Genomic DNA, 25677 nt, shown 5'->3' on the forward strand with positions numbered 1-25677 from the left:
CACTTAGACATGCTTTCCTAAGCTAACAACAGGCTTAATAGTGCGAGTAATAAAAACAGGAAAGGTAACATACTAGTAATTACTTAATGAAAATCGGATTTCAAATAATTAGCACAAGTACGAACTCGTCACTTCACGTACAAGGCATTTCAATTATCAAATATACCAAATCCTAAGGGGAAAGGTCCCTCACACAAGGTTAGGCAAGTCACTTACCTCGAACCGGCTCAAAATCAACCCGAAACCACGCTCTTTCCACGAGTACTTGACTCCAAGTGTCCCAAATCTATTCTATTCAATTGCATAATGTAAATAACACTTCAAGTACTGATTCTACAAAGAAATTCTAAGCTAATACACGAAATTAGGTAAAATGAACAAAACGCCCCTCAGGCCCACATCTCAGAATCGGGTAAAATTTATATTTTCAAAATCCTCACACTCTCACGAGTTCACGCATACCAAAATTATACAAATCTAAGGTCAAATTCCCAAACAAAAGTCAAATTATATGTCTAAGAACTTTCTTCCAACGTTTCCCCAATTTTCATCTCCAATCCGAAATTAAATGATGAATTCATATTTCGATTAATGGGTTACAAGCAAAAAGGAGATAAGAATCGTTACCCAATCGATATCTCTGAAAATTCCTCAAAACCTCGCTCAAATCCGAGCTCCCAAGCTTTGGTTTTCACAAAAATGGTTAACCCTCGACTTTGAAAATTTATATTCTGCCCAGACGCGTTTTTCTTCGCGAACACTAGACTATTATCGCGAACGCGAAGCATAAAGAAATCTACTGGCCAACTTCCTCTTTCGTGAATGCGAGGTCCACTCGCGAACGCATAGCTTACACTGGTAGACCCTACGCGAACGCGAGGAGCATGTCGCGAACGCGAAGACCAACGGGTCCATACCTTCGTGAATGCGGGACCTCATCGCGAATGTGAAGCATGATTCAGCTGCTTCACCCAGATGCTCTACGCAAATGTGAGACCTGATCACTGCCAACTCAACGCTACACTAAGGTAGGAAGAGCGGGTCGCAATAGCTTTTACCCCATATGAAGGTCGAGATCGATTTCCTCAGGGAGCTAGTAGTGGAGTTGGATTTTCTATCTAGCCTAGAGATGTTTTTGTACTCCTAATGTCACTTCAAACATTTTTGGGTTTTCGAATTATAACTATTTTTATAAAACTATTGATTAAGACTAAGTTATGCTACGAGAATATTGCTAAGTTGTATCTAATGGGAAGAAGGGCACTAGGGTCGTGACACTACCTAGGTGGCTAATTGACGTGTAGATGTTAGTAAGGTTCGATTGACATAATTGGGGCGTATGCTATAACCATTGCACAATTTTACCCACTCTCATACCTCTCGGTAGAGAAAGTGACTTTGCCCAATTGACTCTCTCGAGACCAAATGGGTAGACAAATTAGACCAAGCAACTAGGGTTCAAGTAGGGTAATTACTCTCTCGAGGTTTAACCCGTTAATTGGGACTATCATTTCTCATGAGTCCATCCCAATTCCTTGTTGGGTCAATTTTGGGGTCATAGACTCTCTTTCTTAAGAAGCGTTAAACCCACAAAGCTTGAATCAGTGTTTGCAACCACCAATTCTAGATTAAAACATAAAATCAACCCAAATAGCAAACAGTCATAGTCAATCTAACATTAGATGGCAACACCCATTAATTACCCACACTAGGGTTGAGCCACAACCCTAGCTAATGAGTTTAGCTACTCATGCTTGAAGAATAAAATACAGAAATAGATGAAGAACTAAGCATATTAAATAATTGCTAAAATTAAAATACAAGAATCTATTGTAAATATAAAGCAAAAGTGCCAAAAAATGGATACAAAATTCGTTCTCATGAGCACAGCTTTTGTCTGATCTCTCTCCCCCCTAAAAAATGGTAAAATGTTCTATTTATACTAGGCTGAAAAAACTAGACAAAAATACCCATGCGGGGTTAGTGCGGGCCGCACTACATGGACCGCGGCCGCACTGGGCTCTTTGACTTTGACTTGTATTTCTCTGAACATGGACTCCGCCGACCGCGTAGAATGGACCGCGGCCGCAGAGGGAGCTGGCGTGGTCTGCGCAATCATGACTGCGGACCGCATCGCACTGACTTTGCAAACTTTCATCTCTCTGAATCCCATTACCACGGACCGCACAAAAGAGTAGTGCGACCGCGGAGCCTTCACCACGGACTGCGAGATGTGTACCGCGGTCGCGCTTCTTCTAGCCTGATTCACCAACTCTCTGAACCACATAGTGCGGTCGCATTCCACTTTGCGCGGTCCGCACTAGGCCTTCTTTTCTTAAATTTCTTGGTCCTTGATACTTGAGCAGGTTTCACTCCTTTTTGAGCCGATCTTTGACATTTCGTCACTTTGTCAATCAAACCTGCAATCAAGCACAACTTGTGAGCCTTTTAAGACTATTTTGTAACAATATATGATCAAAGCATAGGCAGGTAGGGGCATAAAACATGTTAAAATCCTAACTTATCAACTCCCCCAAACTTAAACATTTGCTTATCCTCAAGCAAACAAAATAAAACCCACTCCTTAAAGGAAAATCCAAGTAATTCCAGCTGTCCTAAAGTAACCTCAACAAGCATCAATTGGGACTAACAATTGCCCTCAATACGAATGGATCATTAACAAAATTTAAACTTTGAAAAACTATGGATCAAGTGTGACACAAGAGCATCGAGAATTGACTCATTACATCAAAGAACTCTCTCAATTTCTTTGGTCGCTGTGGAACTCAATCTCACACATCCTCAACTCTCCCTAAGCAAACCTCACCTTTTAGAGTAGAAGCACACAAACCAAGGTTAATGGGGATTCACTCGTCTATATCAAGGAAAGGTCACAAGTCCGGCTTTAAGTACCATATGCTTGACCCTCATGTAAGTATCTACTAATGCGAGTGTCATCCAACTCAAGATCATATAGGGATTTCGTGGAGTCAAATAAGCATAAAAGTTTTATCCGGATGATTGTATATATTAGTTGACTTAGTTTATGTTTCTGTTGATTTTTTTTTATTTGGTCTGTATATAACTTTACATTTAGTTACTTTTATCAAACTTTTTATCTTCTCTTTGGTATGTATATAAAGTTACATTTTTGTATATATATTCATCCCCCGTTGTATATTCTTATCCCCTATTGTAAATATTCATTCTATTTTCTATTTTCGTACAAAGTTTTCATTTTTAGCTTAGTAGATAGGCTCGCAGCCTTTTTGTTTAGTTTTTTGTGCTTTCAATAAGCTTTTGGTTTTCTTAATGCCACGGTTCTTTTCAAGGGTGGAGTATTGTGCGAACCGGGTGGCTCTTCCCGATGATGGATGGCGTGACAACCTTCTTAAGGGTTTGAGTCCATTTTTTATTTTTCTTTTGTTTTTAGTAGTTTATAGTTAAAGGTACCTCAAGCAAAGCTTCACTTGGGCCTAACACATTTGCCTTTGATCCCATGGTCAAAGACAAGTGGTTGTGTTTAGGATGGTGAAAGTAGTGACCTTGAGACTCTTAGTTTGACCAAACAAACATCATGTGGTTTTTCGGGACTATTGTGTGCTCAATTGTATCTAAGGTTGTTATGGGCCCCCGACTCTATGTCTTAAGCAATCCTTGAGTGTGTGTGGTGAGAAATTGAATTGTGAATCCAAGTCCCGAGCCAATGATCTAGAACTTGCCCTGAATGTTTGTTGAGGCAAAATTTTGAGTGAAATTCGACTTGAGAAGTGATTTTAGGCTCTCCTTGATCCAAACAATAGTCGAACAATTCCATAGCCTACCAATGATATAATCCCTAGCTAACCCTTTTGAGCCTTAAACCTTTTTCTTTTAAGAACCAATGCTACAAGCCTATGCCCGTTCTAAATTATACCCTCTCTTGGCACCCAAATCGTCCCTTAGGTAATGGCAAAAGTCTAAGTTTGGGGGGAGATACAAGAAAGGAAACAAAGTAATAAAAGGTACAAAAGCAAAAGGAAAGGAAGGCGATGAAAAAGAAAGAAAAGGAAATGACAAAAAAAAGCCCAATGTGCAAAGAATAAAACGGGATTCAAGAAAAACATAAATGAAAAAGGCATGGAAAAAGTAGAAAAAGAAGAAATGCTTTGAATTGCATAAGAAAGAGCGACAATGTGTCTCTCTAACCCCTTGAAAAGAAGTGAAATACTCAAATAGTCAAAGAGAATTGTGCCAGAATGAATCAAAAGAAGTGCTTAAGGGAAGATGGAACCCATATAGACTAAAAACTTTTCCTACTCTGAGCCAAAAGCCTTCACATTGACTCCACGAAAGCCCGATATGATCTTGAGTTGGATGACACTCGCATTAGTGAATACTTACATGAGGGTCAGACATATGGTACGTAGAGCAGGACTTGTGACCTTTCCTTGAGAGAGACGAGTGAATCCCCATTAACCTTTGTTTGCGTGCTTCTACTCTAAAAGGTGAGGTTTGATTAGGGAGAGTTGAGGATGTGTGAATTTGAGTTCCACAGCAACCAAAGTAATTGAAAGAGTTCTTTGATGTAATGAGTCAATTCTTGATGCTCTTGTGTCACACTTGATCCATAGTTTTTCAAAGTTTAAATTTTGTTAATGATCCATTCGTATTGAGGGAAATTGTTAGTCCCAATTGATGCTTGTTGAGGTTACTTTAGGACAGCTGGAATTACTTGGATTTTCCTTTAAGGGGTGGGTCTTATTTTGTTTGCTTGAGGACAAGCAAAGGTTTTAGTTTGGGGTAGTTGATAAGTTAGGATTTTAACATGTTTTATGCACCTACGTGCCTATGCTTTGATCATATATTGTTACAAAATAGTCCTAAAAGGCTCACAAGTTGTGCTTGATTGCAGGTTTGATCGACAAAGTGACGAAATGTCAAAGATCAGATCAAAAAAAAGTGAAACCTGATCAAGTATCAAAGACAAAGAAATTTAAGAAAAGAAGGCCTAGTGTGGACCGCGCAAAGTGGAATGCAGCTGCACTAGGTTGTTTAGAGAGTTAGTGAATCAGGCTAGAAGAAGCGCGGCCGCGGTACACATCTCACGGTCCGTGGTAAAGGCTCTGCAGCCGCACTACTCTTTTGTGCAGTCCACGGTCATGGGATTCAGAGAGATGAAAGTTTGCAAAGTCAGTGCCATGCGGTCCGCGGTCATGATTGCACGGACCGCGCCAGCTCCCTCCGCGGCCGCGGTCCATTCTACATGGTCCGTGGAGTCCAAGTTCATAGAAGCACAAGTCAATGTCAAAGATCCCAGTGCGGCCGCGGTCCATTTAGTGCGGCCCACACTGATCTTGGAGTTCTTGGTTGCCCATTCTTTTTGGACCTGATGTATAAGCAGGTCTGAATCTCCGATCACTAGCAATTCCTAAATGTTCATGTCAATGGCCATCTTGAGCCCTAAGATGCAGGCTTCGTACTCGGCCATATTGTTGGGTGCACGGGAACCTGAGCTTGGCAGACACCGGATAATGCCGGCCGGTTTCTGATACTAGGACCACTCCTATGCCAATTCCTTTGAAGTTTGCTGCTCCGTCGAAAAACATTCTCCAACCATCATAGGGTTCTGAAATATCTTCCCCTATGAAGGATACCTCTTCATCGGGAAAATATGTCTTTAGAGGCTCGTATTCTCCATCCACAGGATTTTCAGCAAGATGATCTGCCAGTGCTTGTCCTTTGATTTCCTTCTGAGTCACGTAAACAATGTCGAATTCACTTAGCAGGATTTGCCACTTGGCTAGCTTGCCAGTTGGCATGGGCTTCTGAAAGATGTACTTCAAAGGATCCATTCTTGATATGAGATAAGTAGTATAGGCACAGAAATAGTGCCTCAACTTCTAAGCTACCCAAGTTAGGGCACAACAGGTGCGTTCCAATAGAGAATACCGGGCCTCATACGGGGTGAACTTCTTGCTGAGATAATAGATGGCCTGCTCCTTTCTTCCCGTTTTATCATGCTGCACAAGAACACAACCGAAAGCTCCATCCAATACTATGAGGTAGAGTAATAGGGGTCTACCTGGCTCGGGCGGAACCAAAACTGGCGGCGTTGACAGGTATTCCTTGATTATGTTGAAGGCTTTCTGACAATCATCAGTCCATTTGGTAGCGGCGTCCTTCTTCAACATCTTAAAGATTGGCTCACAAATGACAGTGGATTGAGCTATGAACCGGCTGATGTAGTTAAGTCTTCCCAAGAAACTCATAACCTCTTTCTTGTTCTTCGGTGGTAGAAATTCTTGGATGGCTTTGACCTTTGATGGATCTAGTTCTATTCCTCGATGACTCACAATGAACCCATGTAGTTTTCCAGCAGGAACCCCGAATGCACATTTGGCGGGATTCAGCTTCAAGTTGTACCTTCTCAGTCTGTTGAAGAACATCCTCAGATCTTCCATCTGGTCATTGGCTCTTTTGAATTTGATGATGACGTCATCTACATATACCTCGATCTCTTTCTGTATCATGTCATGGAAAATAGTAGTCATGGCTCTCATGTAGGTGGCCCCAGCATTCTTTAACCCGAACGACATCATCTCGTAACAATACATCCCACATGGAGTAATGAAAGTTGTTTTCTCCGTGTCTTCCTCATCCATCCATATCTGATGATACCTAACAAAACAATCAACGAACGACTACAGTTCATGCTTGGTGCAGTTGTCAATTAGAATGTGTATGTTCGGCAAGATTAAGTCGTCTTTCAGACTGGACCGGTTGAGATCTCGGTAGTCGACACAGACTCTAACCTTCCCGTCCTTCTTTGGCACTGGCATAATATTGGCTAACCATGTTGGATACTCTACTACCCTGAGAACCTTGGCTTTGACTTGCTTGGTGACTTCTTTCTTGATTTTCAAACTCATGTCAGGTTTGAACTTCCTGAGCTTCTGTTTTACTGGTGGAGATGTCGGATCGGTTGGTAGTTTGTGAGCTACAATAGATGTACTGAGACCAGTCATGTAATCATAAGACCAGGCAAATATGTCTTCATATTCCCTTAGAAATTCCGTGTACTCTTTCTTTTCTGATGGTGACAGATGAACGCTGATTCGTGTTTCTTTGACATTTTCTGCATCTTCCAGGTTGACAATCTTAGTTTCGTCCAGGTTAGACTTAGGTCTGTTCTCAAAATCCTCAACCTCTTTAACAACCTCTTCTGGTATATCATCTTCTTCTGAGTCTATATCCGTTTGTTGCATTGTCTCATTGCATGTCACAATAGTCGATTCATCAAGATAGGTAATAGTAATGTTGTGTGAATAAAGTAAACGATAAAAAGTAATAAGAGCAAGACTTATAAGAAATTGAAATGCTTTGATAAATTTTTATAATTGTTTTGAACATTGGAGCCCTTATTTCAATATTAAAAATGCGAAAAGAAAGTCAATTAGCGAAAAAATAAAGATAATGCATGGTGATTTGTTCAGCCTTGCTAGCCCGAAGCTTTCCGGGCCCTAGTGGTTCTGATGGACCAATTGTTGAGGCATGTTCCTCGGCTTACAGCTTGTATAGAAGGTCTTTCCTCCCCCTCGTCCTCGAAAATGACACAAGAGTCCATATTATCATCTTCCAAAAACAAACTCCTCATCGCCGCTAGTGCTTCCTCTTTTCCCGACCCATATATAACATTGGCGAGCTAGAAAGTCTGTTCTAAGTGAGGTATTGGATGCTCCAGTAGGTAGTAGGGACTGCGCCATGGTGACAACCAGTGGTTGAATTCCTCCCAAGTGTATTCATATCCCAAAACAAAAGTGGTACTGTGTTTCTTCAACTTGATAGGCTTAGCGATTCCTTGGAGATTCTTGCCAAGTCCCTTGTCAGTTTCTTATCCACACCAATTCAGTATACTTTTAATTTTGCTATCCCACCATTTGTCCTTGTCCACGGAATTGACTCGCTCAATGTGATGGTAGGTTTCTCCTCTTATCTTCCTTCTTCCTCCGATTGCTGGGATGGTCTGGCGACTGTATATGGTATTGCTACCATCGACGTGAATAATTACCTCTTGGTGATTCCACTCAAATTTCATTGCTTGATGTAGGGTTGATGCCACAGCCCCAGCGGCATGGATCTAGGGTCGTCCCAATAGCAAGTTGTAAAATGCTGGGACGTCTATTACTTGAAAATCAACGTCAAACCAAGTCAGTCCCATTTGCAGACACAAACTGATTTCCCCAATAGTGGACCTTTGGGATCCATCGAAAGCTTTGACATTGATGGCTCCATCGTTGTTCTCATGCAGGCTCTTTCCCAATGTTCTAAGAGTCACTAATGGACAAATATTGAGGCTGGACCCTCCGTCAATCAGGACTCTGGTGAAGAAATGATCTTCGCACTGCACAGTGATGCGCAAGGCCTTGTTGTGGCTTAGCCCTTCAGGTGGCAGCTCATCTTTGTGGAAAGTGATTTTGTGACTCTCAAATACTTGCCCCACCATGTTTTCCATTTCTCCTCCAGTTATGTTGCTGGGTACATATGCCTCGCTCAGCACCTTCAATAAGGCATTCTTATGTGCGTTAGAGCTTTGTAGCAGAGCCAAGATAGAGATCTGGGCTGGCGTTTTGTTCAACTGACAATGACTGAATACTCTTTGGCTTGTATCTTCCTCCAGAGATCATCAGGCCCAGTCCTATCAGTCCCGGAGGCATTTGGGACTACTAGTCCTAAAGGGAAGGGAAATTTGGCTTTTCAGAGTTTTAAAAGGATAAAATTCTAGGGCGACAATCAAAACATATAAGGTAGGTATGGGGAGAACACATAATAGTTTAAAGGACTCAAACAAGCCTCCTCATTTAAAGAGACAAATTCGCTAGCATGACTTACAAGTACTGGTTATGGTCTGAAATCAAATTAAAGCGTAGGATAGGCTAATTCATCACATATTTCTCAGACAAGGAGTCTGAATTAACCTTCCCTGGTTGTATTTTATCAAAGACTGATGTAGTTAATCAATTATCTACTGGCTTGCCTAGGTGAAACTTATAGGCATGATATCTAACAGTGCTTACTCCGATTTTAAAGAAGGCTTATTGATTGTGGAAAACACATAAGTTCTGCAGATATTAGACAACATTACTACTGATTTTAGACTTGTAGATGAAATAAATGAATCAGATTCAACTGGTTACTCCTATAGGCATGATTTCTAGGCGTTGTTGATTTTAAGACGATTATGAAAGTGTAGGGAGTCCTATAGACATGGTATCTAGAAGGTAGTTGATTATTGTTTTAACCTATAACCATTTGCCTAATGATAGATAAAAAATGCAGAAGTGCAGAAACTATAGGAAGGATTTATATATGCCGTGCGTGGATGCAGAAAACTATAGGCAGGATTTCTATATGACGTGCATGAATGCAAAAAACTTACAAGTAGGGTTTCTGATGTAGAAATGCAGAAACTATAGGTAGGATTTCTAATGAAATGCGGAAGTGCAGAAGTTGTAAATGGTAACACCTATGAGCATGATGTCTACCCTTTGCATACATAAGTGAACCTCCCCTTTTCACTAGAACTCCATAAGTTATTACAACATATTACAGAGCAGAATGAATTAAGAAAAGTAAAATTACATCAGAAATTAAGCTACAACCAAGGAGCCTAATTCAGACTGAAGGTCCAACAATATGAGGTGAACCAACTTCCAGGATCAGGTTTCCAAAGCCTTCTCTTATTTGGGATGTGTCGAAGTTCCTCAAGAGCCTCAAATGGACTCCGGGAAATGCTTGCACCCCAAGAAGATTGCAGAATTAAGAGCATAGTGCAATGTGGAAATGCCAGCCCTCAGATGTCCAAGTTCAGAGGGAACTCAAGGTCCCAAAGCAAGGCTCATAAGAGGGGGCAGATCTTAGAATCTAAGAGTAAATGTAAGTGCACAAGGGTGAATTGGGGAGAGCCATGGCAGGCTGGTGGTCATGCGCAGCAATCAGGAGTGCTGGCACACCCCTGACTAGCCTATTAGCCAAATTTCTAGAGTTGGGATCCATTGAGGATCAGGTTCAAACCTAAGCAACAATTTGGATGATGTCAAGTCATGAACCTTAACTCAAACAAATAGAAGGGAGTGGGGGTATAGGGAATTCATAACAAACAGCAGATGCAAAGAGAGAGTAGCATACTCAATACATAACATGAATAGCAAAGCAGACATGAGTGTAGCAACTGTAAAATAAACACATAGGGATGGTGCTGAAATCGAAATTAAGGCATACCAGTTTCAGGGAAACAAATAAGTGAAAGCTGAAGTCTTGTAAACAAAATTGCAACCAAACAGTACAAAATATCTCAGAAGAGAGTAGAGTATTGAAAGAGTGTCGTAATTTGTCGACACTCAGAAGAGAGTAGAGTATTGAAAGAGTGTCGTAAGAGAGTAGCATGCAATAAGTAACGACACAATTCTGCGCTTTACTACCTTAACAGGGTAGGAAGGGTAGATATGGATATGATGACCGGTGCGCTAATACCACGTGCAACCCCTCTTCTGAGGAGCGATTGTCGAGTATTGCATTGATGTGATCCATATTGTTTATAAACCTAGGACCCCCTTTCTTTTAACTAGTTTTATTGTCCGAACTATTTTTGCTTTCCTTATTCTCTCCAAACTTTCAATTTGCTTGCAATAATATGTAAAAATCCCCTTCTATTTGAGGCCCTTAATTGCTTACTTGATTATGTGAAGTCACAATTGTAACATGGCCGGGAACCACACTAGTGGATCTTGAGGGGTGCCTAACACCTTTCCCTCAAGATAATTTCTAGCCCTTACCCAAACTCTGATTCTTCAAACCCAAACCCTTCTTAGTGTCCTAATGCACTTAATCATTAGGTGGCGACTCTTCAAGTTCCAAAACCCAATTCCCAAAAGGGAACGAGTTGTCCTCCCAAATGTTACAAGCCCGATTTCGCGAGAAAAAGGGGGCACGACAGCGTGGCGACTCTGCTTGGGACATTTCTTTAAGGCTTTTACCATTTCATGTTATTTGTGACTTTACTGCTTCTTTATTGCCTTTATTTAATGTCTTTATTTCCCTTTTATTACGAAACTGACTTGGCTCCTTGTTTCTTTTCTTTAAGGCTTTCCTTTACTGCTTTCCTTTAATACTGTTGTAATTATGAGCAATTATTGTAATCATTACTTTATGAACGTGCAAATACATGATAGCTTGTTTTATTCTTGTAATTGCATATGCAACATCATATTCCACTTGTGCCAAACAAAATACCATAACAACGCTTATAATGAGTGGTTTCGCCCTTCCGATATCATTACCCCCTAAATTTGGCAAAGGCATATTTGCGGTAAAACCAGTCGATCAACGGTGTAGTTGACAGTTCTGTGCCTTTCCCTCTTGAGTTGTCCGCTCAAGGGTACCAATATAATACCTTATAGAAACCCTACTCTGTTCAATTGTGCATGCATCACATTCAAAACTTAGCCGAGTCAGTTATGTTGTCCACATAATGACTCTTTAAGATAGCCTTGTCCAAAGTCCACTGGGTTTCCTGGGAACCCAAATGGACGTTACCATATTCTATGCATTTATTTGGAGAACTAAATGTTGCTTATGCTAATTATTAGTTTAAATAGCCGAGTCCGGCGGGGTAAGGGTATAACACTTTGTTTTGCAGAAATGAGGCACGAAGTCCCTAGATTCGGCATGGTCACGAACATCCACCCAAGGTTGCTAAGCTGGTGGGAGGATCTTCACTCCAGTGATCAGGCTCTTGTCCGGAAATACCTAGGAAATTTGCCTTCTCTCCTAGAGGTCCAACCCGATAACAAAATAATAGAAGCTGCTACTCTGTTCTGGGACTGTGATAGGTCTGTGTTTCGTTTCGGGGAGATTGAGATGACACCTCTGCTCGAGGAAATAGGAGGATTAGCTGGTATTCCATGGTAGACTCCGAGTTTGCTTATGCCGGAAAATCGCAAGGGTATGGGTTTTCTCAAAATGATGGGACTAAAGAAAAACACAAAATTGACCTGTTTGAAGGATTCCTACATTCCTTTCGACTATTTGTACGAGAGGTACGGCCATAGTAAGTCGTACCGCACTTACCTAGATGAATTTTCCCTCACCTCATTGAGGCATACCCATAGAAGGGTCTTTGTCTTTATATTTTGCTTCTTGGGGATGATAGTGTTTCCTATGAAGAAAGCAAGGATTCACACCAGGCTAACTATGGTCACTAAAACTTCAATGGAGGGAATAGGTGGGCAACTCTTTAGCATAGTGCCCATGATCGTTGCAGAAATGTACCGAGCCTTGGAAAAGTGTCAGCAAGGATCCCCACACTTCAAAGGCTGCAACTTGCTACTCCAACTCTGGCTCATGGAGCATCTCCAGAGGGGTGAATATCGGCAAGAGATTCAGCGGAGAGACTGGGATGATCATATAGCCTTCCATCAACCAAGGCGAATGAAATACATGCCCGATAGGTTTGCTCAGCCAGAAGATGCCAAAGGATGGGTGAAGCTGTTTGAAAATCAGACTAAGGATCAAATACAATGGATGTTCGAATGGTTCCCTACTGACGAGTTCATCGCCCGATCCAGGGACGCACCGTTTCTGATACTGATCGGTTTAATAGGAACTTACCCTTATGCCCCCTTCCGGATCATGAGACAGACTGATAGGAAGCAGGTTATACCAAGGGTCGATAAGATGAGTCACTTCCGGGCTGATTTCCAAGCTGATAACAGTCCTTATAAGTGTCAAGCTCAGCATATGTGGCATTGCAAGATCATCATGGGAAGAGATACTATCGAGCCAGATAGATACCATGCTGACTGCACCCCATACTATTTAGGATGACTAGAGGATAATCACAATGGTCTGGGCCAACCTGGGTTTGTTCGAGGTCACAGGATCATCGATGAAAAGGCCAAAGCACAGGTCAAGTACAACCAATAGCGCAAGAGGATTCGGGAATGCGAGAGTGAAAACCGGAAGATTCAAGAAGCCCATCAAAAGTTGATTGAAGAATGGAAAAATATGGCTGTCAGCGCCAACAAGCGACTAGGGTATTTGGAGCGTGGTCTAGTGGAATTGGAAAGAAAGTTCATCCAGAGGATTTAAAACTGCCAGAACGCTGAGGGAAACGAAGGAGGACACTTAGCTAGAGCCTATTTGTTGTTGGGACTGTGCGAGCTGGTGAAGTTGTTCGATGGAGCTAAAGATGCTGAGTCTGGGGAAGGTCCTTCTGGGACCAAGTAGTTAGGAGTATTTTCTTTTGCTTTAAAAATATAATAAGGCCAACAGCCATTAGTGACATTTTTTTTATTTTAGTGTCGTTTTGGGATTCGTCTTATTTTTATCAATAAAGTGAGGCATTTAGCATTATAAGTTCTCCAAATCAACTTGTCGCTAGGCCTACCTTGGGCACAACGAGGCTCCCAAATTAGGACACAATTTATATTCTTACACTATTTGTTTTAATATTGCAACGTTTTCTTCTCATAATCCGCACTAACTTGCTACCTTTTTTGTTTTTACCTTTTGTTTATTCCCCTCCCCAAAGGTTAGTTCGTGAACTCTGGCATCGTCATCATACTCCACAAGATCTAAGAGCCCTCCACCTCCTCCTCCTTCGAGTCTTATCAGAAACAAGAACAAGGGAAAGATGGAAGATTTGAGCAACATCAGAAAGGAGAACTCAGTTGAAAGGGTAGAGGTTCCTCAAGGTATTCAGGTTTCCAAGGAAAGTGCCTCCCAGCCCGAACAGAAGTTATTGAAGTTTCAGGAAGAACTGGACCAAGTTCGGAACTTGGCGAATTTGTCATTTTCCCTCACTACCCCAAATGTCAACTTTGCCAACACTCAAAACCCCACACCTCCACAAAGCATCCCGAAACCACAAAACCAACCCGCTCCTCATCACCACTGCAACACATGCCACACTTCAGAAAACGCCCCACTACTCATTCATGAACCACTAAACTCCATAAACGATCAACCCCACAACACCCGCATCTACGTGGAAACCACACAACACTATACTCAACCTATTTCAATCACACCTGAGTCTGATAACAAAGACTCTCTTATCAGGAATCTGGCCGCGGAACTCAAGAAGCTGACTAGCCGAGTTTAAGGTGTCGAAGGAAGCAAGGGGATTGAGGGACTGAATTATGAGGACCTTTGCATTCAGCCAGATGTCGAACTGCTCGAAGTGTACAAACCTCCTAAGTTCGAAATGTTTGACGGTACTGGGGATCCGAGAGTTCATTTGAGGACATACTATGACAAGTCGGTCGGAGTAGGGAGGGACGAAAAGATTCACATGAAACTCTTTATGAGAAGTCTGAAAGGAGATGCTTTGTCTTGGTACATCAACCAAGACCCTAAGAAGTGGTCAAATTGGGTAAGTATGGCGTCCGATTTCATGGACAGATTTAGGGTCAACGCAGAAAATGCACCAGACGTGTTCTACATCCAGAACTTAAAGAAGAAACCCTCGGAGACATTCCGTGAGTATGCTACTCGTTGGAGATTAGAAGCTGCTAAGTTCAAACCGGCTTTAGAAGAAGAACAAATGAACAGGTTTTTCGTCCGAGCTCAAGACCCACAGTACTATGAAAGGTTAATGTTGATTGAAAGCCAGAAATTTTCTAACATCATCAAGCTAGGGGAAAGGATCGAGGAAGGTATCAAAAGTGGTATGGTCACTAACTTTAAAGCTTTGCAGGCCACCAACAAGGCTCTACAGTCTAGTGGCACGTCCAAGAAAAGGGACATGAGCGCCGTGATGGTTGCACAAAGAACAAAATCCCCAATTGAATACCAAACCTACCTAGTACCTCTACTCACATATCAACCTACCTCAAATTACCAAGCACCCTCGCCCTCTTACCAAACTCCACCACCTACTTACCAATCACCTCCATCTCCCACATATCAGCCTACTTCGCCCAAATATTCCCAACCCGCACATGTCTATCAAGCCTACAATACTCAACCATCTCACTATCAACCACCTCCCACTCACCAAAACTTTCCTAGTCCCCGACCAAACTTCGACCGCAGACCCCCCAAACAGTATACCGTCATTGCCGAACCTATCGACCAACTGTATGAAAGGCTCAAAGCTGCTGGTTACAACACCCCCATCCCTACCGTAAACCCCGAAAACCCCTCCCAATGGGTCAACCCAAACAAAACTTGTGCATACCATTCCGGCATGAAGGGGCATACCATTGATGAGTGCCGCTCTCTAAAGGATAAGATCCAAGCTTTGATGGACAACAAGATCATCATAGCAAAGGAGCCAGCTCTGAATGGCCGCAACAACCCTCTGCCTGACCACAAGGGTGGGGGAGTTCACATGATTGAGATAGAGGACGATTGGGACCCCAAAGGGTCGATCGGATTGATCACTGAAGGTGACGAGCCAAAGGAACCAACGGTCACACTTAATCTGATTGTGGTCCAGATCCAGCCTTCTAAAAACGCTGAAGTAGACATGTCCATACCACTTGAGTTCAAAGCACCTTCTTCTGCAAAGACGCCAGGACCTATTGAGATCGAGTTTGGGTCTCCAAAGACACTTGTACCATTCGAAGTGGTTGTGTTACCATCCAAGGAAAAGGTACCCATCCCGGTGGCCATGACAGTCGTAACACCGTTCCACCCAAAGGCCATACCATGGGATTACACTGCCGAGGCGAGAAAGAAAGGGAAAACCAAATCTGGAGAAGCAATTGTAGCACAGGATATGACAAGAACCGGTAGGGTTTATACCCCAGAACACCTAGCCGAGTCCAGTAAGCAGGCCTCTGGACGATCAATCGTCACTGAGTGTAAAGTATTAAATTCGAAGTGTTGAACTGAAGGTTCAAGGTCTCTAAGTGCAGAAGGGTTGTGTCCCTTTTATAGTGCAGAAAACAAGTAATAAGGGAATAGTTTGCAATCAATCACACAAAATCTCCCTTCAGTTAAGGGATTCTAATTTCAAACAGGTAGAAGACAATTAAGGAAAGAATTGGATTAAAATCTTTTCCAAAGTAGTACAAGAAGGGCAAATACATAGAAACTATTTAAGGAAAGAGTTTGATAGCAACACGGTTTGTGCAAATAAGGAAAGTCAATCAATCATCAGCCAGTAAAAATCAAAAATTGAGTTTTGGTGTGAATGAATCCAACTAGAAAAGGTGAAGAAAGGTTTAATTAAAGAAAATCAGTAACAATCAATCAAACCCTAATAAAAGGAATCCAGAATCAATCGATAGTTGGAAAAACCTCTTTTGAAGGAAGAATTCCTCATATATAAAGCATACACACATGTCAAACAAGAAAGAACTGTCATACTAATTAGAAAGAATCTAGCATAGGAAAGTTCAGAGTCACAAACAAAGAGGCTCAAATTCAGTACATAGACTCAGACTTAGTTTGAGAAAATCCAGGGTTCCATAATAGAACCCTAGTCCAAACATAAGATCAAGCTCACAAAAAACCCCAAATCCTAGGGTTTTCAACTCTAATCAGATGCAGAGATAAGACGAGAAATAACTGAAACAGGCTCAGAGGTCTTTTTTAGAGGCTCATGAGAAAACAAACAGGTAAAATAGCAGGTTTGAAACAAACATAGTGAAAAAGCTGATTTGAAGCGTAAAGAACATGTTTTAAGAAAAACTTGGAACTTAACAAGTTCAAAAGACAAAGAGGTAGCATAAACTTAAGGAAACAGTAGATGAAACATGTTTAGAAAGAACTCAAACAAAGTCCATAAGAAGGCAAATAAGAACTAGGAGCTTAGTAGAAATTACAGTCAAGGAACATAGGGTTAAACGAACACATAAGATAAACGTGTGAAAGCATGATATAGAAACCAGTAGAAGAAAGAACGGAGCACAGTAGAAGAATATGCATAATAAGGCGAACCTAAGAACACAGGAGAAGGACATGCGAGGTAGAAAAGAGAACATAAAAACATAGCATAGACAGATTCACACAAAGAAAAGGAGAATAGGAGTCAGAAAACATTTTAAAACTTTTTCAGAAACCCTAAATCAAAGAGAAACAAATTTTGAAAAAGAAGATTGGGGAAAACATTTTAAAATTGCAGTAGAAAACAGATATAGAATAGATCTAAGAAAACAACCAGAGAGAACCTTGAATAGCTTAGGGTTTCATAGAAACCCTAGAAATGAGAAAGGCTTGGAAGAAAATCCGATCCTGAGTCGAAAAGACTCGTATTGCTTGAACACACCGGAATAATGGCCGGAGGAGCCATAGATCTACAGATCTGAGAAGGATCTGAAGAGAGACATCGGAGTCGGGCCTCGAAGCTTTGAACAACCATGGTTTGATGGCGGAGAGGGGTGAGTACCAACCATTCATGGCCTGAGAAGCCACAGATTCCGGTGGAAACATGGTAGAATAAGGTAGGAGATGGCTAGGGTTTCAGAGAGTTAAGAGTGTTTTGAGAGATGAAGTGTTTCAAGGCGGCGGGTCAGGTGAGAATGAGGGAGATTAGGGTAGTCATTTAGGAGTTAAAAAGGAAAGGGCTAGTTTTGGCCGTTGATCTTGAGTGATCAACGGTCCAGATTTAAGTGGTAGGTGGGGAATGGGTTGGGTCGTTTGTAATTGGGTCGTGGGCTGGATCCAAATTGAAACTGGGTTGGGTTTAATTTGGGCGGAATTAGGGTCAAATTGGGGTTAAAATTGAAAGGAAATGAGGCTGTAATTGAAATAGAAATAGGCTAAATGTTAAATAGCCAGTTTTTCTTTTTTTATTTATAAAAATAGTAATGATGATATTAAAAGTAAATTAAAAGAATAGAGCCAACAAATAATATATAAATATCAATTTAAAAATACTGAAACAAAATTTACAATTATAAAATGCTATTATTCTTAAAATAGGCTATAATTGCAATTGTATGCAATTTAGTTTTTTAAATACCAAATAAATTTGTAAAAAAATATAAAAAAATTATCTTAACTATATTTTGGTATAAATATGCGAATAAAATAAATTATTCATCAAAATTGATGATTTTGGGAATAATTATGGATTTTGTACTGCTAAAATGGGTAGTAAATTGATTTTAAAAACTCTTCAAAAGATTGGAAAAATATTGAAACACTTGGGTATGCTTATGTATGCATGTATATGCTATTTTGAAAGTATTTTGTATATAAAAATACATAGGAAACAATTGGGTATCAACAGTTGTTTGAGGTTATTTGAGGGCTCGTCTAAGTTCGTATGATATTCTGGGACTTTTTGGTATGTTGGTTGAGGTCTTGGGGGCCTCGGGTTGATTTCGGATGGTTAACAGATCAAAAGTTGAATTTGATAAGTTGCTGAAGTTGGGGTCTACTGGTGTAATCACACCTGCGGAGCTTTGATTGCAGATGCGAGCTCGCAGGTGTGTGGTGAGATCCGCAGTTGCGAAGTTTGGAGGGGGTGAGCAGGTAGTCGCAAGTGCGAAGGATTTTCTGCACATGTGTGGCCGAGATGCGGTGAAGGGAGCGCATGAGCGGAATAGAGGCTTAGATCTAGGTCCGCAGAAGCGGTGTTAAGGCTCGCAGAAGCGAGTCCGCAGGAGCGGAAGATTGGGTCGCACGTGCGGAGGAAACCACATAAGCAATTGTCCACAAAAGCTGAAGGACTAGGCAGAACATATAAATACAAGGGGTCGCAATTTTTCTTCATTTTGGATATTTTAAGCTCGGTCTAAGGCGATTTTTGAGAGAGTTTTGAGGTGATTCTTGAGGTAAGTTCCTTGTGCTCATTTTTTTTTTTATCAATAATCTTGTTTCCCCATTGATTTCCCACCTAGATTGAGTGGTTTTGAGGTACAATTTTGGGGTTTGAGACTAGGGATTTGGAGAGTTTGATTTAGGGTTTTGGGTGACTATTTGTTGTCAAATTTTCGTAAATTTAGTATGGTTGGACTCGTGGTTTAATGAGCTTTCGGGTTTTGTGACTTTTGGTGGACTTCGAGATGTGGGACAAGGGACGATTTTGAGTCGATTTTTGACTTTTGATTTATAACTTCATATTTTCTTGTGGAATTAATTCCTTTAGCCTGTGTTGATTGTATTGTACTGTTTGTGACTAGATTCGGGATATTTGGAGGCCGATTTGCGAGGCCAAGTTGTGTTGGAGAAGAGATTTGCTCGAATTGAGGTTGTAACAGTTCTAAATCTGGTTCTGAGGGTATGAAGCCCCGTATTATGTACTTTGTGATTGGTTTAGAGGTGACGCACATGCTAAGTGATGGGCGTGCACCGTCGGAATTGTGACTTAGTCCATTCCATGGAACGATGAAGTAGAATAACCTGTTGTTAGTTGTATGCTCTCCTTTTGTTATAGAAATTTGACTACAAATCATGTTAAAAATCATGTTTAGGCTATGTGTTGGTACTGTAGGGACCCACAAAGGCCGTGTTACCTGTTGAATTCTCTGCTAATTGCTACTTGAACTCAGTCACAGTTGTATTTGCATACCATATCTCAGTCTCTATTGTTTCTTGTTGATATATTATATCATATCTATTTTGGGCTAATTTTCATGATTACTGAGAGCCCGAGAGACTGGTGAAGTTGATGACTGAGTAAGGGTGAGGGCCTGATTGTGAGGATATTGATACTATAGCACGTGAGTTATCCGTATAACACATGAGTTATCCATGAGGATTCATATATTGATACTATAGCACGTGAGTTGTCTATGCAGATTATAGTGCTTGGGCTGAAAGAGCCCCTCCAGAGTTTGTACATACCCCCCCCCCCAGTGAGTGCAGTTACCTACTGAGTGCAAGTGTAGAGTGCCTAGTGCTGAGCTATTGAGAAAGACTGAGTGACTGTTGCTCCGAGAGGATGCTTTTGATTTTATTATTGTTGCACTTAGCTGCTATATATCAGTGTCTTGAAGTTTCTGAAAGATATTATATTTTGTTATACTTGAACTTGACATGAGGTAACTGATTTGACCTAAAGTTGTCGAAATTGAAAGCATACCTACTTTCCTATGTTGAATTACTAAATTGAACTATAATTGTAGAGCTCGTCACTACTTTTAGTTCTTTATATAATCTTGTTACTTACTGAGTTGGTTGTACTCACGCTACACCCTGCACTTCGTGTGCAGATCCAGGTGTTTCCGGACACGGTGAGTGTTGATTTCATCGCACAGCTGATCTTGTGGGAGATTCCAGGGTAGTTGCCCGGCACTTTGCAGACCTTGTTTCTCCTTCCTTATCCTTCCACATATTGTATTTAGTTTCAGATTTTGATAGACAATATTTTCCAAGACTTTTGGTATTTAGATGCTCATGTACTCAGTGACATCCCGATGTTGGGAGTTTCCACATTGTATTTTGGATTTTCTATCCTGTTCATGAGAAGTTTTACTATTTAAACTGCTTTACATCCATTTTATGTTAAAAGTGTTGGTGTTAATTCGTAAATATTGGCTTGCCTAGTACCACGTTTGGCACCATCACGACAGGTTTGGATTTTGGTCGTGACAAGTTGGTATCAGAGCCTAGGTTACATAGGCCTCACGAGTCATGAGTAGGTTTAGTAGAGTTTTGCGGATCGGTATGGAGACGTCTATACTTATCTTCGAGATGGTGCCAAACCCTTAGGAAAACTTCACATTCTTGTATTCTTGTCGTACAAATCTGTTGATTTCGTTAACTAAACTTCTGTTATTCTATTCTCTCACAGATGGTGAGGACATGTGCTATCGGGTTAAATGGACAGCCGCCGGTACCACTAGTTAAGGCCGCGAGAGACCGAGGTCGCTGTAGGAGTCGTGGTAGGGGCAGAGGTGCAGCTCATACAACAGCTAGAGTAGGACCTGCAGACCCACAAGTCGCTCCAGCTCAGGAGCAGGTAACAGATACAGTTGAGCTAGTGGGGCCAGCTCAGGCACCCGATGTGCCCATTGTGATTCCAGGCCTTCAGGAGGCTTTGGCTCAGATTTTGACTGTGTGCAGCAGCCTTGCTCAGACGGTCTCAGTTTCGTCCACATCAACTACTTCTCAGGTCGGGGGAGGTGCTCAAACTCCCTCTGCCCATACACTAAAGCAGGTGATGCAGGGGCTTCAGATAATGAGGGCACTACCAGCCTAGCCGGTTGCAGCTGCTCAGGCCTACGTGGTTCCTATTATGACTGATGATGAGCAGAGGAAACTAGAGAGGATTTGGAGGCTCCAACCTCCATCTTTCAGTGGGGTAGAGTCGGAAGATGCCTAGGGTTTCTTGGACAAGTGTCTGCTGGTTCTTCGTACAGCAGGTATTCTTGATCCCAGAGTGGGCTTGTTCACTACTTTTTAGTTTTTTGGGGCAGCCTTCAGATGGTAGGAGGCTTTCTAGAGGTGTAAGCCGATCGGTGAAATGCCACTTACATGGCAAGAGTTCTCTGTTCTCTTCTTGGTGAAGTTCGTGCCACAGCCATACAGGGAAGAGCTACGCAGATAGTTCAAGCAGCTTCCTCAGGATGACATGTTGTGACCCAGTACGAGATGAGGTTTTCTGAGTTGGCTTGTCACGCAGTTTTGTTGGTTCCCACTGATAGGGAGAGGATTAGGAGGTTTATCGATGGCCTCACATACCAGCTACGGTTGCTTATGACTAGGTAGAGGGTATTTGGTGCTACTTTTGACGAGGTGGTCGATATTGCTCGGCAGATAGAGATGTTCTGCGGCCAGGAGCGGGGTGAGAGGGAGGCCAAGAGGCCTCGAGGTTCAGGTATTTTCGGTGGTGTACCTTCTGGGGCCAGTCCTACCATAGTAGGGGTCATCCTTATAGGCCCGCTTAGACGGCTTGTCCAGCTCATCATGGTGTATCAGCTAGCCATAGTTCTTACAATGCCCGCTCAGTCCAGTCTTCATTCAGTGCACTACTAGTGCAGAGTTCTCACCATGCCTCGTCCGCTCAAGTTTCTACAGGTAGTTCCTTGGGTTATCAGGAGAAGCAGTTCCGTTAGAGGAGGTTGTTTCGAGTGCGGAGACTTTGGTCATATCAAGAGAGATTGCCCTAGGTTGTTGAGTGGGGCTCCACAACAGAGTTCTCGGCCGATGGCACTAGCACCAACAGTTACACTACCCACTTAGCCAGCTCGGGGTGGGGCCCAGGCGCTAGAGGTCGCCCTAGAGGGGGAGGCCGATCAGGTGGTGGATAGGCCCAATTCTATGTTATTTCTTCTAGGTCAGACGCCATTGATTTAAATGTAGTTATCACATGTATTGTCTCAGTATGCCACAGGTATGCCTCTATATTATTTGACCTTGGTTCCACTTATTCGTATGTATCATCATATTTTGCTCATTATCTGGATATGCCCTATGAGTCAGTACTTTTTTTTATCTGTTCATGTATCTACGCCACTAGGCGATACTATTATTGTGGACCATGTATATCGATCATGTGTAGTGACTATTGGGGGATTGGATACTAAACTTGATATTTTCTTGCTTAGTATGGTTGATTTCGACGTGACCTTGGGTATGGATTAGCTGTCTCCATGTCATGATATTCTGGATTGTCACACTAAGAACGTGACGTTGGAGATACCGGGGTTGCCAAAGATCGAGTAGAGAGGTTCTCTAGACTATATTCCCAGTAGAGTGTTTTCATACTTGAAGGCCCAACGGATGATTAGGAAGGGATGTTTGTCTTATTTGGCCTTTGTGGATGTTGGTGTTGATACCCTTTCTATTGATTCTGTTTCGGTGGTGCGAGATTTCTCGAATGTGTTTCCTGTAGACATACTGGGCATGACTCCCGACAGGGATACAGATTTCGATATTGACTTGGTGTAGGGCACTCAGTCCATTTTTATTCCTCCATACCGTATGCCACCAGTTGAGTTGAAGGAATTGAAGGATGAGCCTTAGGAACTCCTTGATAAAGGGTTTATTAGGCCTAGTGTGTCACCTTGGGGTGCACCGGTTTTGTTTGTGAAGAAGAAGGATGGTACTATGAGAATGTGCATTGATTATAGGCAGTTAAACAAAGTCACAATTAAGAACAAGTATCATTTGTCGCGTATTAATGATCTGTTTGGACAGCTTCAGGGATCGAGGGTATTCTTTAAGATTGATTTGACGTCTGGGTATCACCAGTTGAAGATTTGGGACTCAGATATTCTAAAGACAACACTCAGGACCCACGGTCATTATGAGTTCCTTGTGATGTCCTTTGGGCTGCCAGCAGCGTTCATGCATCTGATGAACAATGTATTTTAGCCTTATCTCGACTCATTTGTCATAGTGTTCACTGATGATATCCTGGTGTACTCTCGTAGCTAGGAGGAGCATGCCCAACATTTGAGGATTGTGTTGCAGTAGTTGAGAGAGGAGAAGCTTTATGCCAAGTCCTCCAAGTGTGAGTTCTGGCTTAGTTTGGTCGCGTTCTTGGGGCATGTGGTGTCCATTGAAGGGATTTAGGGGGATCCGAAAAAGATAGAGGCAGTTCAAAGTTGGCCCAGACGGTTATCAGCTATGGAGATTCGGAGCTTTCTTGGCTTGGCTGGTTATTATCGTCGCTTCATGGAGGGCTTCTCGTCTATTGCATCGCCTTTGACCAAATTGACCCAAATGGGTACTCCTTTCAGGTGGTCGGATGAGTGTGAGGAGAGCTTTCAGAAGCTCAAGACTACCTTAACCACAGCTCCAGTCCTAGTTTTGCCTTCGGATTCAGGCTCTTACACAATATATCATGATGTTTCTCGGATCGGTATTAGGTGTGTCTTGATGCATGAGGGTAGAGTGATTTCATATACTTCACGTCAGTTGAAACCCCATGAGAAGAACTACCTTGTCCATGATTTGGAGTTAGCTGCCATCATTCATGCATTGATGATTTGGAGGCATTATCTCTACAGTGTGTCTTGTGAGGTGTTTACGGATCTTTGGAGACTCCAACACTTGTTCAACAGAAGGATCTGAATTTGAGGTAGCAGGGATGGCTGGAGTTGCTGAAGGACTATGATATCACTATTCTGTATCACCCCGATAAGGTCAACGTAGTGGCTGCTGCATTGATTAAGAAGGCGGTGAGTATGGGTAGCGTTGTATTCATTCATGTTGGTGATAGACCTCTTGCAGTTGATGTTCAGGCCTTGGCCAACTAGTTCGTGATATTAGATGTTTCGGAGCCCATTCAGGTTCTAGCTTGTGTGGGTTCTCGGTCTTCCTTATTTGATCGCATCAGAGAGCGCTACTATGATGATCCTCATTTACTTATCCTCAAGGACAACGTTTAGCACGCTGATGCAAGAGATGTTACTATTGGGGATGATGGGTGATGTCGCCCAAATTCACACCATTAATTGGGATTGTGAGGCGGTAAATGCAATTACAAATACCCAACGCAAGTCGAGGTCGATTCCACAGAGAGCTTTATGTGGGATTAGGTATATACTTAGTCTAGTGTATGATGTGCCCAAGATAGCACTTCCACATGTTCAGTTGTTTCTTTTTACTTCTAGTTTGTATGCTAATGCTTGAAATTGAAAAACTAAGAGACAATGTTTTTGGTATTGTTGTTTTCAGGTTATAAAAAATCTAGGGTTGTAACTTCCGCCTAGATGGTTACCTAACGGATTGAGAGCTTCGGGGCATGTTTGGTTGATCGAGATATAATATAGTAATCACACACGATTACTCACTGTCGTGCCCCCTTTTTCTCGCAAAATCGGGTTTATGATATTTGGGAGGGCAACTCATTCCCTTTTGGGAATTTGGGTTTGCATTTGAAGAGTCGCCACCTAATGATTAAGGTGCATTAGGACACCAAGAAGGTTTGATTTGAGTAACCAGAGATTGGGTAAGGGCTTGAAATTATTCCAAGGGGAAGGTATTAGGCACCCCACAGAATCCACTAGTGTGGTTCCCGACCAGACAATTGTTGTGAATTTAGGTGCAAATTACATGTAGGCAAATAAAACTTCAAATAAGCGGGGATTTTCACATAATGGTTACAAACAAAATTGGAAAGAATTAAAGGAAGCTGATTTTCTTAAAAGAAATAGTTTGAAATCTTTAGAAGAAACGAAGAAACAAAAGGGAAAAAGGGGGGTCCTAGGTTTATTAATAATATGGATCACCCCACACAACATCCGGTAATCACTCCTCAATGAGGGGCTACACGAGACGTTATCGCGTGGTCATCATATCATATCTACCCTTTACCCACCCCGTTGAGGTATTAAAGCGCGGAATGGTCTCGTTTACTCATTGCATGCTATTACCCGTCCCAATCCTATCAGTCCAGAGGCATTTAGGCTTATTTGTAGGCTAAGAGGGGGGGATATTAGGCTTATTTGTAGTTTCAAAGGAAAAATTCTAAAGCGACATACAAAAGAATGTATAGCAAGTTGGGGAAAGCACATAACAAGTAAAAGGCTCAAATATACCTCCTTGAACAAAGAAAGCACGTAATTAGCATGACTTTCACACACTTTTTAGGGTCTGATTAAATACTGAATGTGAAAGAACTTAGAGGTTGAGGAAGACTGATTTATTACATATTTCAGATAAGAAGCCCGAATCAGGCCTGCCTGCTGGTTGTAGCTAATAACACAGATTCAATTTATAACTTTTATCTTAAGGCTTGCCTAAGTGTCGGACAAGGATCCTACAGGTATGGTATCTATTGAATTCAGG

This window comes from Nicotiana sylvestris, chromosome 9 (genome assembly GCF_000393655.2).
Source record: "Nicotiana sylvestris chromosome 9, ASM39365v2, whole genome shotgun sequence".
NCBI classification, from domain to species: domain Eukaryota; kingdom Viridiplantae; phylum Streptophyta; class Magnoliopsida; order Solanales; family Solanaceae; genus Nicotiana; species Nicotiana sylvestris.